The sequence below is a fragment of the Macrobrachium rosenbergii genome, chromosome 20 (assembly GCF_040412425.1).
Source record: "Macrobrachium rosenbergii isolate ZJJX-2024 chromosome 20, ASM4041242v1, whole genome shotgun sequence".
In the NCBI taxonomy this organism is placed as follows: domain Eukaryota; kingdom Metazoa; phylum Arthropoda; class Malacostraca; order Decapoda; family Palaemonidae; genus Macrobrachium; species Macrobrachium rosenbergii.
Window position 1 is genome coordinate 10,514,620 of NC_089760.1, and position 15,679 is coordinate 10,530,298.

General features: G+C 34.8%; 1 long non-coding RNA gene across 1 annotated transcript in view; it reads right to left on the bottom strand.

Moving 5' to 3' along the window:
• Positions 1 to 6,492: 6,492 nt before the first annotated feature.
• Positions 6,493 to 15,679, bottom strand: part of LOC136849043 (uncharacterized) — a 39,509-nt gene continuing 30,322 nt past the window's right edge. The window contains exon 3 of the long non-coding RNA XR_010856216.1: positions 6,493 to 6,638. This is a non-coding gene — a long non-coding RNA (uncharacterized lncRNA). The remainder of the gene's footprint in view (positions 6,639 to 15,679) is intronic.

The window sequence follows — 15,679 nt, forward strand, 5'->3', positions numbered from 1 at the left end:
TAGAAAGCTTGTAATGTCTCACATACATTAGTAAATAGTTCTGACAAGGACACAAAGTATCTTCTGAAAAATGCATAAAAGATCGCTTGAACCGGGAGCGCTGGATTTGTGTTTCCTGAGAGTCTCGGTGTGTCATGTAGATTTTTGTTTTGAAGCCAGGATGGCCTGAGGTTCCCGGCGACAGCTCTGGACCTCACGATACTAATTCTGATTATTTCCCCATATTACCTTAATTACCTATTAAAAACAAATTGTACACCTTTCAAAGGAAGAATGAAAAGAAAGAAAGGACAAATAAAGGAAGGAGGACTTATGGCTACATAAGTTAGTCTTAATCCAGAAAAGGATCCTTCGAGGATGTTTATGGGAGCAGTGTTAAGAAATATAAAATAAAAATTGGATATGAAGTAAAATATCTTATAACTACCTGCCTGCTAAACAGGGTAGCTTGTGCCAAACTGTTGAGATCTTAGCGGCCTCGCCCCCTCCCCAAACTATCATAAAAACAATGATTAAATTAGTTATCCACATAATATCTACTCAAGAGATCAAGTATTACCGCAAAATTTCATAGCATTTTGTACTGTGTATAATAATTAATTGTTCCTTCAAAATTTACTTTCCTACTTATAGATCCATCACCTGCAATTATATCAACAGTTAAAAATGTGAACTTCATATTTCTTCTCTAGACTTGACAGTGCCTTGTTAAAGGCAAGTCTTTCTCAAGTACTATTTTTTCCATTAAAAAGTTAAATGAACTGTCCTGTTTCTCCCTAGAGGTAATTATTACCTAACTACCTATTCCCAATTAAAAAGTTTTACTAGCGTCGTCATTTGGATGTTTTTGATATATTTTTTTCAGAAGTAAATCGTATAACGTCTTGTAAGTTGTATATACGTAATTTCTAACAAAATACATACAAGATCAAAACATATCACTTAACAGACAAGTTAATTCTTTAAGGTTAAGAGTATAACCAATGTTTCTCTAAATTGTACATACACACAGACAGACACAAACACACACACATATATATATAACATACACACACACACACACACACACACACACACATATATATATATATATATATATATATATATATATATATATATATATATATATACGTATATATATATCTCAAGGAGCAAAGGCGAACTCAGCGCACATCACATTCGCATCCAGATCAAGGGCAGGTATACAGAAGCAGATGACAAAGTTACCATTTATTCCGACGTTTCATGATTCGTAATCACATCATCAAGGAGACCTACGACAGTAAAATACAACGTATTAATATAAAGTCATTAAAAGAGGTATTTACAAGACTTTATTTTAAAAAGACGTTAAAAGCAAGCGGAAAAAAACAGATAAGAAAAGAATACAAAATGATAAAATTGTTAAGAACACAGACGCACTTAGAAACAAAATAGTAAAAGCCAGAAAACACACTTAAACACAGACGCACTTTAAAAAAAAACCACTGGAGGCTAACCTACCATTCTATAAGCTAAGAACATACTAAGAATAAAACGAAACATTTAAAAAAATTCAGAGAAAGGCAGAAAGTTAAGACAAATACAAGGGTACAGCGGTTTTTTGATAGTTCAACGAGGGAACTCGTTGTCTAATATTTAGTGTTTCAAGAATAAGTGTTCCTTGTGGGGTATTTGTATAACCAGCAGTCTTAAAATCCTCATATCTGATCTCCGTTTTGCATTTAATGGTGTGGTTGCGTTCTGGTTTCGCCAATCGGCACCCGGTTCTATAAATTACCCCGCTTGTGGGAATCGGCCCTCAACCCTGAGAAGCCTGCTGGTGGATTCTACATATTTTCCTAAATTACATTTAGGACAATCGTAATTATAGCAACACCAGACGACCTCAAAGGCGGTAGCCGATCCTTAAATCTTATATATATATATATATATATATATATATATATATATATATATATATATATATATATATATATATATATATATATATATATATATATATATATATATATATATATATATATATATATATATATATATATATATATATATATATATATTTAAATCTTATATATATATATATATATATACATACATACATACATACATACATACATACATATATATATATATATATATATATATATATATATATATATATATATATATAATAGATTAGTTATTTTGTATTTACTGTTTTGTGGCTCCGTTAAATTCCTGTATCAGGAGCATTATTATATGGCTTTATTTATCATGTGTCACAACACACAATAATGTAACTCGACAACAAACAGTCTTGTTCGACAGTCTGTGTTTGAGTCACACTGCTCTATCACCACCTTGAGCATGAGATACGGAGAACTTATTATAAACTGAACGAATAAATACGTCTTGTTTAAGAGGAAAAATGTTTCCCATTACTGACCAAAATGTACGTTTGCAGGTTTTGAAGAGCAGAGACTGAATAACTACTGTTGGTGTACATTTAATTAATACTTTTTAACCAAAAGAGATTAGGTATCTTAACAGCAGTATACTATTTCCATGTTTGCCATGGAAAGTATCGTCATATGCAACTAATACGTCAGATATTAATCTCTTGCTCTTTCTCCTCCTTTGAAGATACCGTTAATGAGGGATGAAATCTTTTTTTACTGAGTTGAGACTTGTTTTGACCATTTCTGCTCCGAGCATCTCTCTTTGAAGTAGACACTTACCCTAACAACTGACATTATTAAGACCCTTATTTTGTACGGAACCGATCATCTCTCCTGTTTTTAGCAGTATCGACATCAGTCTTTTCTTAGAAAAAGTGTTTTTTTTTAATTTTTATTGTAAAAAATACGACGCTGCTAGGTTATATAACGCCAGAATTCCTCTCAGAGGTCTATTGTATTTACTTAACGTTAAATTCTATATTATAATATATAATATGGATGCATAGATATGTATTATATATATGTGTGTATATATATATATATATATATATATATATATATATATATATATATATATATATATATATATATATATATATATAATGCCCTCATAACTTCTCGAATTCATTGCACTTTTTTGGATGCGCTTGTCACCACAAAGCCTTAAGATCAAAGTGCAAGAAATATGAAGGAATTATGATGTCCGGTAGCAGGAAACGAACCTGGGTCCCCTAATCAAAACGAGGTACCATTCTCGACAATGGTACCTCGTTCTGATTAGGGACCCTGGTTCCTTTCCCACCGGACATCATAATTTCTTCATATTTCTTACGCTTGATCTTAAGGCTTTGTAGTGACAAGAGTATCCAAAAAAGCGCGAAGAATTCGAGAAGTTAAGAGGGCATTGTGGCTATTGCAATTACGTGTACATATATATCTGCTAAAAGTGACCAGTAGATTCTTCGTGAATATATATAAATATGTATGCATATATATATATATATATATATATATATATATATATATATATATATATATATATATATATATTTCTTTTAGTTAATCTCTGCATACCCATTTTCTGCTAATGGAATTGAAAACGAAATGTAAACCTAAGTGGAATTTACTCTTGTCTGTTTTTCACTACTATTATTTTGTTGAAGCATTTTCGAGAACAATATAATAAAAATCCCTGCTCGGTATTGAACAGTAGGCTACATATCTACATAGGCCGACGTAACGGCTGAGCCAATGCCAATATCTACTCTTTGCCAGGAAAACAGAAACGAAAATAGGCGAAAACTAGAAGGGGATTAAAGCCCTTAAACAATTGACTGAAGGCTTTTCTTTTAAATGTCAGACCTTTTCCTTCTCAAGCATGCAGCAATAAAGGAAAACTAATGAATTACTGGTATTGCAAACATTTTACATTTTTCACTGCAAATGGATACGCAAGAACAATATTTAAAATACCAGTGAGCGGGTCAGGTTTTCTGATACCACAGTGTGTTCAAGCAAAATACATCTCTAGTTGCGTAACGAACCCAAGAAAAACGAGTTTCCTAGTCAGATAACACTTCCAGCGTTTCTAGCAAGTATCAAAAATGATAAAATTCTTAATTACACACCTTATCCTAGAAAATCTCAAGGTTTCTAATTACCCACCAGATCCAAGCATACCGCAAAATTTCTAATTACCTAAACTGCCCAATGAGACCTTGAAAAATATATAGTCAGGATTCCCTTATGGAGAAGTAGGGATTATCATTCTTAGAGCACAGGATTAAAATGTGAGCCCGGTACTCCAATCATAAGCCATAAGGAGGGGATATATGGTAAACATTACCATTACAGATCATATCACTAAGATTCATCTTTATTTATACAAACAATCTTAGCGCACAACAGATTTCACAGGCCTCTTAAGAATGTAAAAAATGGCCAGCACAAAAATCCGGGAGATTTCAGAGATTTTCTCGGTCTGCACAATAGGGATACCACAAGCAATACGTTATATTAATTGATGCCCTCATCTGAATGGGATTAAGGTGGTTAAGGACTCGCAGCATAATTAGAGAAGCACTAGTCCTTTTGTTCCGTTAGGCTTAAATGTACTGAAGGATTTAAGCGACTCTCTCTCTCTCTCTCTCTCTCTCTCTCTCTCTCTCTCTCTCTCTCTCTGCTGGTTTTCTCATTTTAGAGGTTAGGGATGTATTGCACTGACTAGAATCAAAGTAACCATCGATAAGTTTAACATTCGCAAACACATCAAAGCCAAGGATCAAGAGAGTTTTACTTGAAATAAAAACGTAATATAAAATTGCATGCAGCACTTATGCTTTTATTTAAGCTTAAAGAAATTTAGCTAGAACTGACTTTAAAATATTTTTTCGCAACATTATTCATTGGGCAATATACATATATGAGACGACTGCTATGAAATGTTATGAAAGTCGAAAAAAGTGAAGGACTATAAGGAGGAGTTTTAGAAGGGTTACATAACTGTCTTGGGTATAACGGGGTTTGCTGATGAAAATTTAATAAACAGTTTACATACATATATACTGTATATGTATATATATATATATATATATATATATATATATATATATATATATATATATATATATATATATATATATATGCATATATACACACACAAATATATACACATATATACACATATATACATGTATATATATATATATATATATATATATATATATATATATATATATATATATATATATATATATATATATAGCTAGGTAGATTGATAGATATGATGGCTAACAGAACCTTCATCCTGTAAAGTCACATAATTATTTGTTTCATCTAAGTCTTAAGAATTAGATTTCCATCATTAGGGCTATAAAAATCTACGTATCGGAAGTAAGATTGAAAAGGAATATAATTTCAAAATATATACCAAATGTAACTAGTATACATAAGCATAATTTTTAATGTATAAGCAAAAACGACGAGCAATAAAAGAACATATTGGCACTGTAACCATTAGCACAAAACTTAATTAAATCTAAGACTGAAAATAATGAATCGCTAAAGGACTTACAGGGAAATGGAACACGACAGTCTAAAGGATAGAAAAACAGTAACGCTAATTGTAAAATAGGGAAGATTGTATATCCCCCCCCCCGGAATATAAGAGAAAGAGAGAGAGAGAGAGAGAGAGAGAGAGAGAGAGAGAGAGAGAGAGAGAGAGAGAGAGAGAGAGAGAGAGAACTCACTGCCCGAAAATCTTTTATGTATAAGACTTTTAACAATAGGGAGAGGAAAAGCAACAAAAGTTAGCCGGAAAGGAAAAAAATGTGGAATGGGGGAATGGGCTGTTATGCAATGTGTAACGGCACTGCACTAGAATCGTTGTTGAGTTCCGTTGAAAACTGTTGAATGACAGGGAACTAGACAATGGGTAATGAACGGCTGTCTGCTGCTTGAGGTAAAATCCGAAAATCACTACTGTATAAGTTCGTTTTCACTTTCAGTGTGGATATGAGATAAACGGTAATCCTCTTCGATATAACTCATCCAGTCCGATGGCTAACACCCCACTGAAAATCAATGACAACCTTCCATAGACGACTGGAGACCCCCACTGGTTCCAAAATAACGTATGGGATCAATAAATTGCCGGTTGAAGAGCGTACCAAATCTGTTAAAAAAATTATATTTATCGTGTGGATGAATATTACTAAGTTGCAACGGTAAGTTCATGTTTTGCCTGGTTATATGTGAACATATAAGGCAAAGATATATACACTTCTATTTAAGGGACATCAAAAGAACTTGTCTTAGGTCTATAAATGTAGGTTACAAATTATTTAATTTTTTCAAGTAACTGAGATAACAGTTTCTAACAAAGCAGTTTTAAAAATAAAAATGGCCTCCTCATGAAATTTAACATTGTTGCACAATTAACATTAGGTCCTACATAATGCAGTTTTACAAGCATTAAGCTAAAGAAATTCGTACCCATCCCTGTAAGTCGTCTTTCTGAAAACACACATTAAAAATTCATCATTACCCCGAGAAGTAAAAAATGCCCTGAAGTTTCTTCGGTGCAATCGAGTTTTCTGCCCGGTGGTGGCCTCAGCCCGGGCCCATAAAACTCTCAGCTGCGGCCTATGAAAATCAGCTACGGTCCGGTGGTGGCCTATGTTGTTGGTACTTACAGCGCTGCTAGAAGTACGATTATGGCTAACTTTAATCTTAAATAAAATAAATACTACTGTGGCTAGAGGGCTGCAATTCGGTATGTTTAATGATTGGAGGGTGGATGATCAACATAACAATTTGCAGCCTTCTAGCGTCAGTAGTTCTTAAGATCTGAGGGCGGACAGACAGACAAAGCCGGTACAAGTTTTCTTTTACAGAAAACTAAAAAGCCAGTTCTTTATCAGATTCTAAGTCATTGCAAAACTAATGTTGGCGTGAAAAATCTATGAATGAAAACAATTTAAGAAAATAAAGAATAAATTTTTATACTTCGCTTCTTTAAAAAGCACAGGCGCATCTGCTAAGTATCTCTTAAAAAACAGATTTAAAGGACACTTATTAAAAAACAGTTCTTCTATGTGGCAGATGAAAATATTAGTAAATGCAGGAATCAAAGAAGAGCCCACTACACTGGTTTGTTTATATAGTTTTATGTTAAAAGTTAAATACTTATCCTTTACGGACAAATTCAATATTAATTTTAAGACACTTCTGGAACTGTATGTTTAACCGTATTTTTAACAATTTCTAGCACTGTATTTATGCCACCTTTATTATATAATATATATATCTTACTAACTAGATTACTAGATAGAACGATATCAAGATGCAGAACTCACTAATTTTCAAATAATAAAAATAGCATGTTTTAAAAGAATGATATTGGTGATATATTTATGGGAAGTGACAACAAGCGTTTTAGCTTATTTTATTCATAAACGTTTACAGTATTGTGAGAAGAACGAACAGAATAAACGTGAAATGTCAAAAGAAAATCGCATCCCATTCAGTTTTGACGATCAAATCTTATGCTACAGTATATGAGTCGGGAGGTAACTCTACATATTTAATTTAGAATGCAACAAAGATTATGTGCATTTGCTATGAGAGAGAGAGAGAGAGAGAGAGAGAGAGAGAGAGAGAGAGAGAGAGAGAGAGAGAGAGAGAGAGAGAGAGAGTTTTACTTATTAACTGAAAGCCATAATTGTGAATAAGGGGAATTAGATCAGTAAGATGCAACCCGTAAATGAAGCCAAAGTTGATCATTCAAAGTAAATATACAACAAACACATCGCTTAATGATGTACATATGCTTCCAAGCCAATATAAATTTAAGGTTAGTAACGGTTAAGAAAATATATTTCCAAGCCACAAATATTTTAGTGTAAGGAAACCAACAAATCATATTCAGTTTATCACGAGGACTTTGCATTGTAACTGTAAACCTTTTAAAGCTCTAAGCCAATATCTTATAAATAAAAGAAAAACTTATAGTTTTATGAAGTTGTATTTTGCTTTCACATGTTAAAATCTGTTGAGTGTGGGAACGTATAGCGAAAACTGTCCCCGTTGACAAACTCAGACAAGGCTGAATAATCCCCCATTCTCCATAACAAAGGTTCCTCATGTATTCCTGATCTCCGCCAAAAGGTGATCTATTGTTGTCAGTTATGAGCCCCAGCTTTGGTAAAATTTTCACAAAAATCAAGTCAACGTTTTGCCAAAGCCTTCGTGCTAATATTGAAAAATAACAGCAAAACAAATAAATTCGTAACCTACCTGTCGGAGTTGTTTTGAAGGTAATTACATCATCGTTGAATTACCTTACTACAAAAAACATACAGTACACGTTTGTGAAACCTGAGGATCTAACGCATACAGTATAGGCAGCATAAGGTTATTATGTTAGTCCTGCGTAAAAAAAAGGACTCTTATATGCAATACAGAACTTCGTAACTCCTCAGGATTAATTCCTATTAAAGTGTCCTGAACTTATTAAATAATTCTGACGTTGCTACTTCTATGCCTACGACAAGAATTTCCAATCGTTGACTTAATTTCAAGTGAGATTACAAGTTGCACAAATTTTTTCGGCATAACACTTTAACATGATACATCTATTGGTATCTACTGGAAGAAATCCAAATGTAAATGTACAAGTCTGAACATTTACAAGTACATGTGTTATTCTAGTTCGTGTATCGGCCACCCTACAACGGCATCGATTATACTGTGACCGTTCTGTCATATAGGGGAAATCAGCGAATCTCGTCTGGAGGACCGCTTGGAAGAGAGGGAAAACCAATTTAGTTGAGTGATAAGCCATGAAATAGGAACTGAGCCGGAATAGGATGTGACAGACACTGATCTCTTTCTGATGTTCCATTATGTTAAGAGGGATGACTACTCTATTCATTCATTTAGAATGATGATCTCACATATTACATTAGGCCCTGAATAGAGATAGATGATTATTATAGACGTGCTCCTCTGGACCTCTACTCTTGTAGGTTGTGTAAATTTTGTGTCAAATTATGTTCTGTAGTAAATTACAACAACCAAACATGTATGGAATATTGACTTCTGCCCAGGAAGTTATTAGTCTTGTGATAATCGCCACATAAATTATGTATCAAAACAGGTAACGTTTTGGGGAAAGCAAGAAGTCCAGTAAAAAGTTACTTATGGTAAAAAACAGGGTTGATAATAAAAACACTAATAAGATAACAACAACAACAGCAATAATAATAATAATAATAATAATAATAATAATAATAATAATAATAATAATAATAATAATAATAATAATAATCAGCGAAAGACGAAGAATCACCTTATATTTTTAGCAAGATGTCTAGATGTATTGGCAGTAATCAGTAGAAAATCTGAGGCCATTTGCTAACTCGTTTCACTCTTCATAAGGAACAGGGGATTTGGACGAACTGAGTTTATGATTATTACCAATACGTCTACAAAGGTGTCTTTTTAACCGAGTCAAAATAATAAAAGTAAAATGATGAGTTTTACTCTGTAGTGCTAATATCTTTTGTATAAAAGTGAATGTTTGTATGTTTGTATATCTGTATGTATGGGTTTGTACTGTATGTCTGTATGTATTTTTGTGTGTTTGGGAGCTATAGAAATCCGAACCGCTTGACCGATCTAGACAAAATATGTTCGTGGCCATCATTTGACCCAACTTAGATAACAGAGTAGGTTTCAAACCCGTACTCCCTTCCCCATCCCCTTCCGCTTCCCCCATCCCCGTTTCCCCTTCCCTTGGTAACTTATTAGGTAACCGCGAGACCAATCTAGACAAAATTTGGCACATGGCCATCATTTGACCCAACTTAGATAATAGGGTAGATTTCAAACCGTATCCCCTTCCCCTTTCCCCTTCCCCCGTCCTTTCTTAACTTATGTGGTAACCGCTTGACCAGTCTAGACAAAATTTGGCAAGTGGCTATCATTTGACCCAACTTAGATGACAGGGTAGGTTTCAAACCCATACCCCCTTTCCCTTCCCAACCCATCCCCTTCCCCTTCCCGTCCCCCCCTTCCCCCTTCCCTTTGTAACTTATGGTAACCACTTAACCAATCTAGACAAAATTTGGCACATGGCCATCATTTGACCCAACCTAGATAATGGCGTAGGTCTTAAATCCGTACCCTCTTCGACCCCGCCTTCCCCCATCCCCTTTCCCCCTTCCCTTTATAACTTATTTGGTGACCACTGGTCGGTACTGTTCTCAGCTAGCACTCCACAGGGCCCGCGTTCGAATCTCCGGCCGGCCAATGAAGAATTAGAGGAATTTATTTCTGGTGATAGAAATTCATTTCTCACTATAATGTGGTTCGTATTCCACAATAAGCTGTAGGTCCCGTTGCTAGGTAACCAATTGGTTCTTAGCTACGTAAAATAAGTCTAATCCTTCGGGCCAGCCCTAAGAGAGCTGTTAATCAGCTCAGTGGTCTGGTTAAACTAAGGTACATTTAACTTGGTAACCACTTGACCAATCTAAGCAAAATTTGGCACATGGCCATCAATTGACCCAACTTAGACAATAGAGTAGGTTTCAAACCCATACCCCTTTCCCCTTCCCCTACCCATATCCCCCCTCCCTCTTCCCTTTGTAACTTTGTAACCGTTTGACCGATCTAGACAAAATTTTGCACGTGTCCATCACTTCACCCAACTTAGATAATAGGTAGGTTTCAAACCCATGTCCCCTTCCCCTTTCGCTTCCTCATCCCCCTTCCCCTTCCCTTTGTAACTTATGTAGTAAATAAACTCGAAAGGTTTATCATACCTTATTTCATGTAGTCACTGCTATAGAAATACATAATTGAAAATGCTTTTCTTTCCTGTGATTAATAATTATGTATCAAAGTTTTAGGTTTTAGGTTTAGCAGGACAGTGAGTTTAGCTTTAGTGGAAGTGTGTGTTTGGGTTTAGTGGGGGTGTGTTTAGGTTTAGTGGGGGCTTTTCAGTTAAGTGAGGGTTGTGTTTAGGTTTACTTGGTGGTAAATGGGTCAGTCACCACAGTAATACCTGGACAAATTGGACAGTCAGCACAGTAATCTTTGGATAAAAGGGACAGACAGTACAGTAATACCTGAATAAATGGGACATAACCACAGTATTACCACTTGGATATAGGGGACAGTCAGCACAGTAATACCTAGATAAATGGGACAGCCACCACAGTAATGCCTGGATAAATGGAACATTCACTGTAGTAATATCTGGATAAGATGGACATTCATCACAGTAATACCTGGATAAAAGGGACAGACAGGGCAGTAATGCCTGGATAAACGGGACAGTCACCACAATAATACCTGGGGGACAATCACCACAGTAATGTCCAGATAAAATGGACAGTCACCATAGTAATAACTTGGTAAATGGGACAGAAACCACAGTAATACCCGGATAAAAGGGACAGGCAGCACAGTAATACCTGGATAAATGGGGCAGTCACCACAGTAATATCTTGGTAAAAGGGGCAGTCAGTACAGTAATGTCTAAATAAAAGGGACAGTCAGCACAGTAATGTCTTGGTAAAAGGGGCAGTCAGTACAGTAATATTTGGATAAATGGGACAGTCAGCACAGTAATACATGGGTAAATGGGACAGTCACTGCAGTAATACCTGGATAAAAGGGACAGTCAGCATAGTAACACCTGGATAAATGGGAAAGTCAGCAAAGTAATGCCTGGATAAAACGGACAGTCACCATTGTAACATCTGGATAAATGGGACAGTCACCACAGTAATAACTGGGTAAATGGGACAGAAACTACAGTAATACCTGGATAAAAGGGACAGTCAGTCAGTAATACCTGGATAAATAGGGCAGTCAGTACAGTCATACCTGGATAAAAGGGACAGTCACCACAGTAATAACTGGATAAATGGGAGTCACCACCGTAATACCCAGATAAATGGGACATTCTGCACAATAATATTTGGATAAAAGGGATAGTTAGTACAGTATACAGTAATTTCTGGATAAAAGTGTCAGTCACCACCGTAATACCTGGATAAATGGGACAGTCAGCTCAGTAATATTTGACTATAAGGGACAATCAGCACAGTAATTCCTAGATAAAAGGGGCAGTCAGTACAAAGAGGTGCAGGAAAATTTTTCTGAGTCCTTCAGAGTTTTCCCAGGCAGTGATGGGTTGGTCAGCTGGAGTATATATATATATATATATATATATATATATATATATATATATATATATATATATATATATATATATATATATATATATATATATATATATATATATATATATACACACACACATATATATATATATATATATATATATATATATATATATATATATATATATATATATATATATATATATATATATATATATATATATACATATATATATATATATATATATATATATATATATATATATATATATATATATATATATATATATATATATATATATATATATATATTAAGCCAAAAAAAGACTGCTCAACTTCTCCAATTCTCACTTTGGGATACGTTTACTACTGTAAGACTGAATCTGAACAGACAATATATGAATGGCCAGTTTCTTCATATACTTTTCATTCAGATTCAGTGGTAGGGAACAAACATTTTAAGAGATATAGCTTGTCTTATTAATAATATTAATATTAACATTGGTATTTATATCAATATGTGGAACGAGAATTCTCTTCTTCCCTATTTTTGCCGAAAGACTTTCACACAGTTTTTTTAAGATACAGCTGAGTAAATTGTTCAATTCGAGAATGTCTACTAATGACTTGGTAAAGGAATATATATTTTTTATGTGAAAACTAAACAACTGTGGCTCATTCCAGTTGTTAGAAAACCTATGCAACAGCCAAGCAAACTTACTTTTCTCTTATTATTGTTTTTTTTTTATAATTCTGCTGAATTATCTCCAGGAAACAAATAAGATCACGTTAAGATACCAGTATGCTATTACTGTACACTGATCCAGAAGAAAAATTCATAATTTTAATGGAAAAGCCACTACTAACATAAGAGACAGGCCAGAAAGGCATTATCTGCTAGCAATAAGCCATATTGCCAGGCCTTTGTAAATGTCTCTGAATCTTCAGAGGCTATAACCCGATAACACCTGAACATGTAAATGAAAACTTACATGTTCAGCTTGGAATTGTGAAAGCCTGAATCGCAGTGAATTAATTTTCGTAAATCTTTGAGAGTAGCTGCATTACCACAGAAACTAAACCTGTCTCCTTACAATGCTTCACAGAGACCCTAGCAATTATATCTGATATAGGACAACTTATATTAGGGGCAAAAGAAATTTTTACTCCTAATACAAGTTGTCCTGTATCAGATATAGTTGCTCGGGTTTCTGTGCGAAAGTTAATTCACTGCGATTCAGGCTTTCACAATTCCAAACTGAACATTTTGTAGCATCCCAACCAAATGTTGATAGTCTGTTATATTATATCGCCTACTATATGTAAATATAGATAAATCTTCAAATGGCTTCACATCACCCGCCAGCAATGAAGGAAACGACAAACAACAAACTTTGAACAAAAGAAATGAGTAGCTACACGACAAACACTGACTTTTATATGCTTTGCCTGCCTCGTGTTTCGTCTCTAGAGTTACTTTTGGCTAACAACCAGAGAGAGAGAGAGAGAGAGAGAGAGAGAGAGAGAGAGAGAGAGAGAGAGAGAAACATATAACCAGATCATCTTCCACCGACATGTAAAGCGAGGAAGGGAAGAGGTCATGTGCGGAATGCTGGAAAGGGAGTGGAGAGTCAAAGGTGCGTGAATGAAGTAATTGTTAGACCCACTATCCTTTATGGACGTGAACGTTAATACTGAATGCGGAGGGCAGTAAGAACTGTTGAAGCTGCGTTGATGAACCTTCTGAGTATCAGAGTATATGTGGAGAACGAAGGTTTAAATTGGCAAGAAACATCGAGACAAGAGAGTGGTAACAAATTCACTAAGATGAAACGATGGATCAGTGGAAACAATGGATAATAATAAATTGGTAGCAAAAGTGTTTAATCTGAAAGAGTAAGCGAATAAAAGAGAAGGATATCTAGTAAAATCCACAGAGATGGAATGGAAAAACGTACAAAACGAGTGTCTTATTATCCAAGAAGTGAGAGAGTACGTACAAGACAACTGAAGGGTTCAATGTTTGTAGATTGGTTAGCCTTGCTGCTAATCATAGGCCTAGACGATCATATGAAACCGCAGTTGTCGACATTTTTCAGTGTACAGACACCATATAAGGAAATTACAGAGTATATGAAAATAGTTCTTTTATGATCTGGATCTATAGCGATAGACAGAAGGCACATCATGCTTTTTTCTATTACATGTGAGCTTGCTTTGTATATGTGTGTTCAGTCAAGCGCCTGGCTATGCGTTGGGGGGCATATTGGACGTCACTGGTGCTGAGCATTCTGTATATATACATACATTGCAATGGATGGAACTTTTTCCCAGCCACCTCACCGTTTTTTTACATCTATAACATAGCGGAGAAAGAAATAAAATTAATTTCAATTGTTTTAATTACTAGAACTGTGGGTTTCCACTCGCCCCTTCATAAACTCTCTCCTTCATTCTCCAAAATGGTTAAGCCTAACCCTTCTCTCTGTCCAAATGACTGCCTAAGGCCTTGTTTTCCAGGTGACCGTCATACCTTCTCGGCGTCAAGCAAGGCAAGGACGGAGCCAAAAAGAGAAAGTTGGCGCCCCACCCTGCTCTAAACCCTCCACGAGGGTTAGCTGATGCCATGCGGCCCATATAGAAAACGTGGCAAAGATTGACCTTTGCGCCACCTATGTTGGGCGTGATGCGTAATCCCCGAAGGTTATTTATGAACGATGCAACGGAAATCGAGAGAGAGAAGAGCGCAGTGCACCATCGAGGAGATGTCCTTAACCCTGCCTGACCATTGAACTTTCCACGAGTTCGACTCCGAGGTTCGAACCAGTATACCTTTGTAGTGGCATTTCCTTTAATTCCCTCCTCCATCGCCAGCGTCAACTGCGATGTTTCCTGTTATGAAGACATCATCGGCATAGAATATTTATTCTGTGTAGGATTCATTCATTTAGCAGGCCCTTATTATTACCTGCCCAGTAATTCGTCATTCTTCTGATTCGTGTTTGTTATGTAAATATAATTAGTTAAGAGAACCCTTGAGTTTACGTAATTTTCCCTCGCATGAAGAAGGCCCTAAGCCACAGATTTTCCTTTGCTTGTCTACGAAGTTGTCCTAATATTGAGTCAGATGTGTAATAAATACAGTAGATTTCTTGATAATGTAAGGAACTCCCTGCGTTCATCCGTTGCCACCCAAAATCGAGTAAGTATCCCTGGGTCATTCATAGTAACTTACGCATAAAAACACAAACACGCACATATATACATAAACACAAGTACACACACACACACATATATATATATATATATATATATATATATATATATATATATATATATATATATATATATATATATATATATATATATAAATTTTTATATATATATATATAAATATATATATATATATATATATATATATATATATATATATATATATATATATATATATATATATATATATATATTTTTTTTTTATATTATCTTTTGCAAGTTATTGAAATATGCTCTATATCACTGATCAATGCCTAGTTATAACCTGAC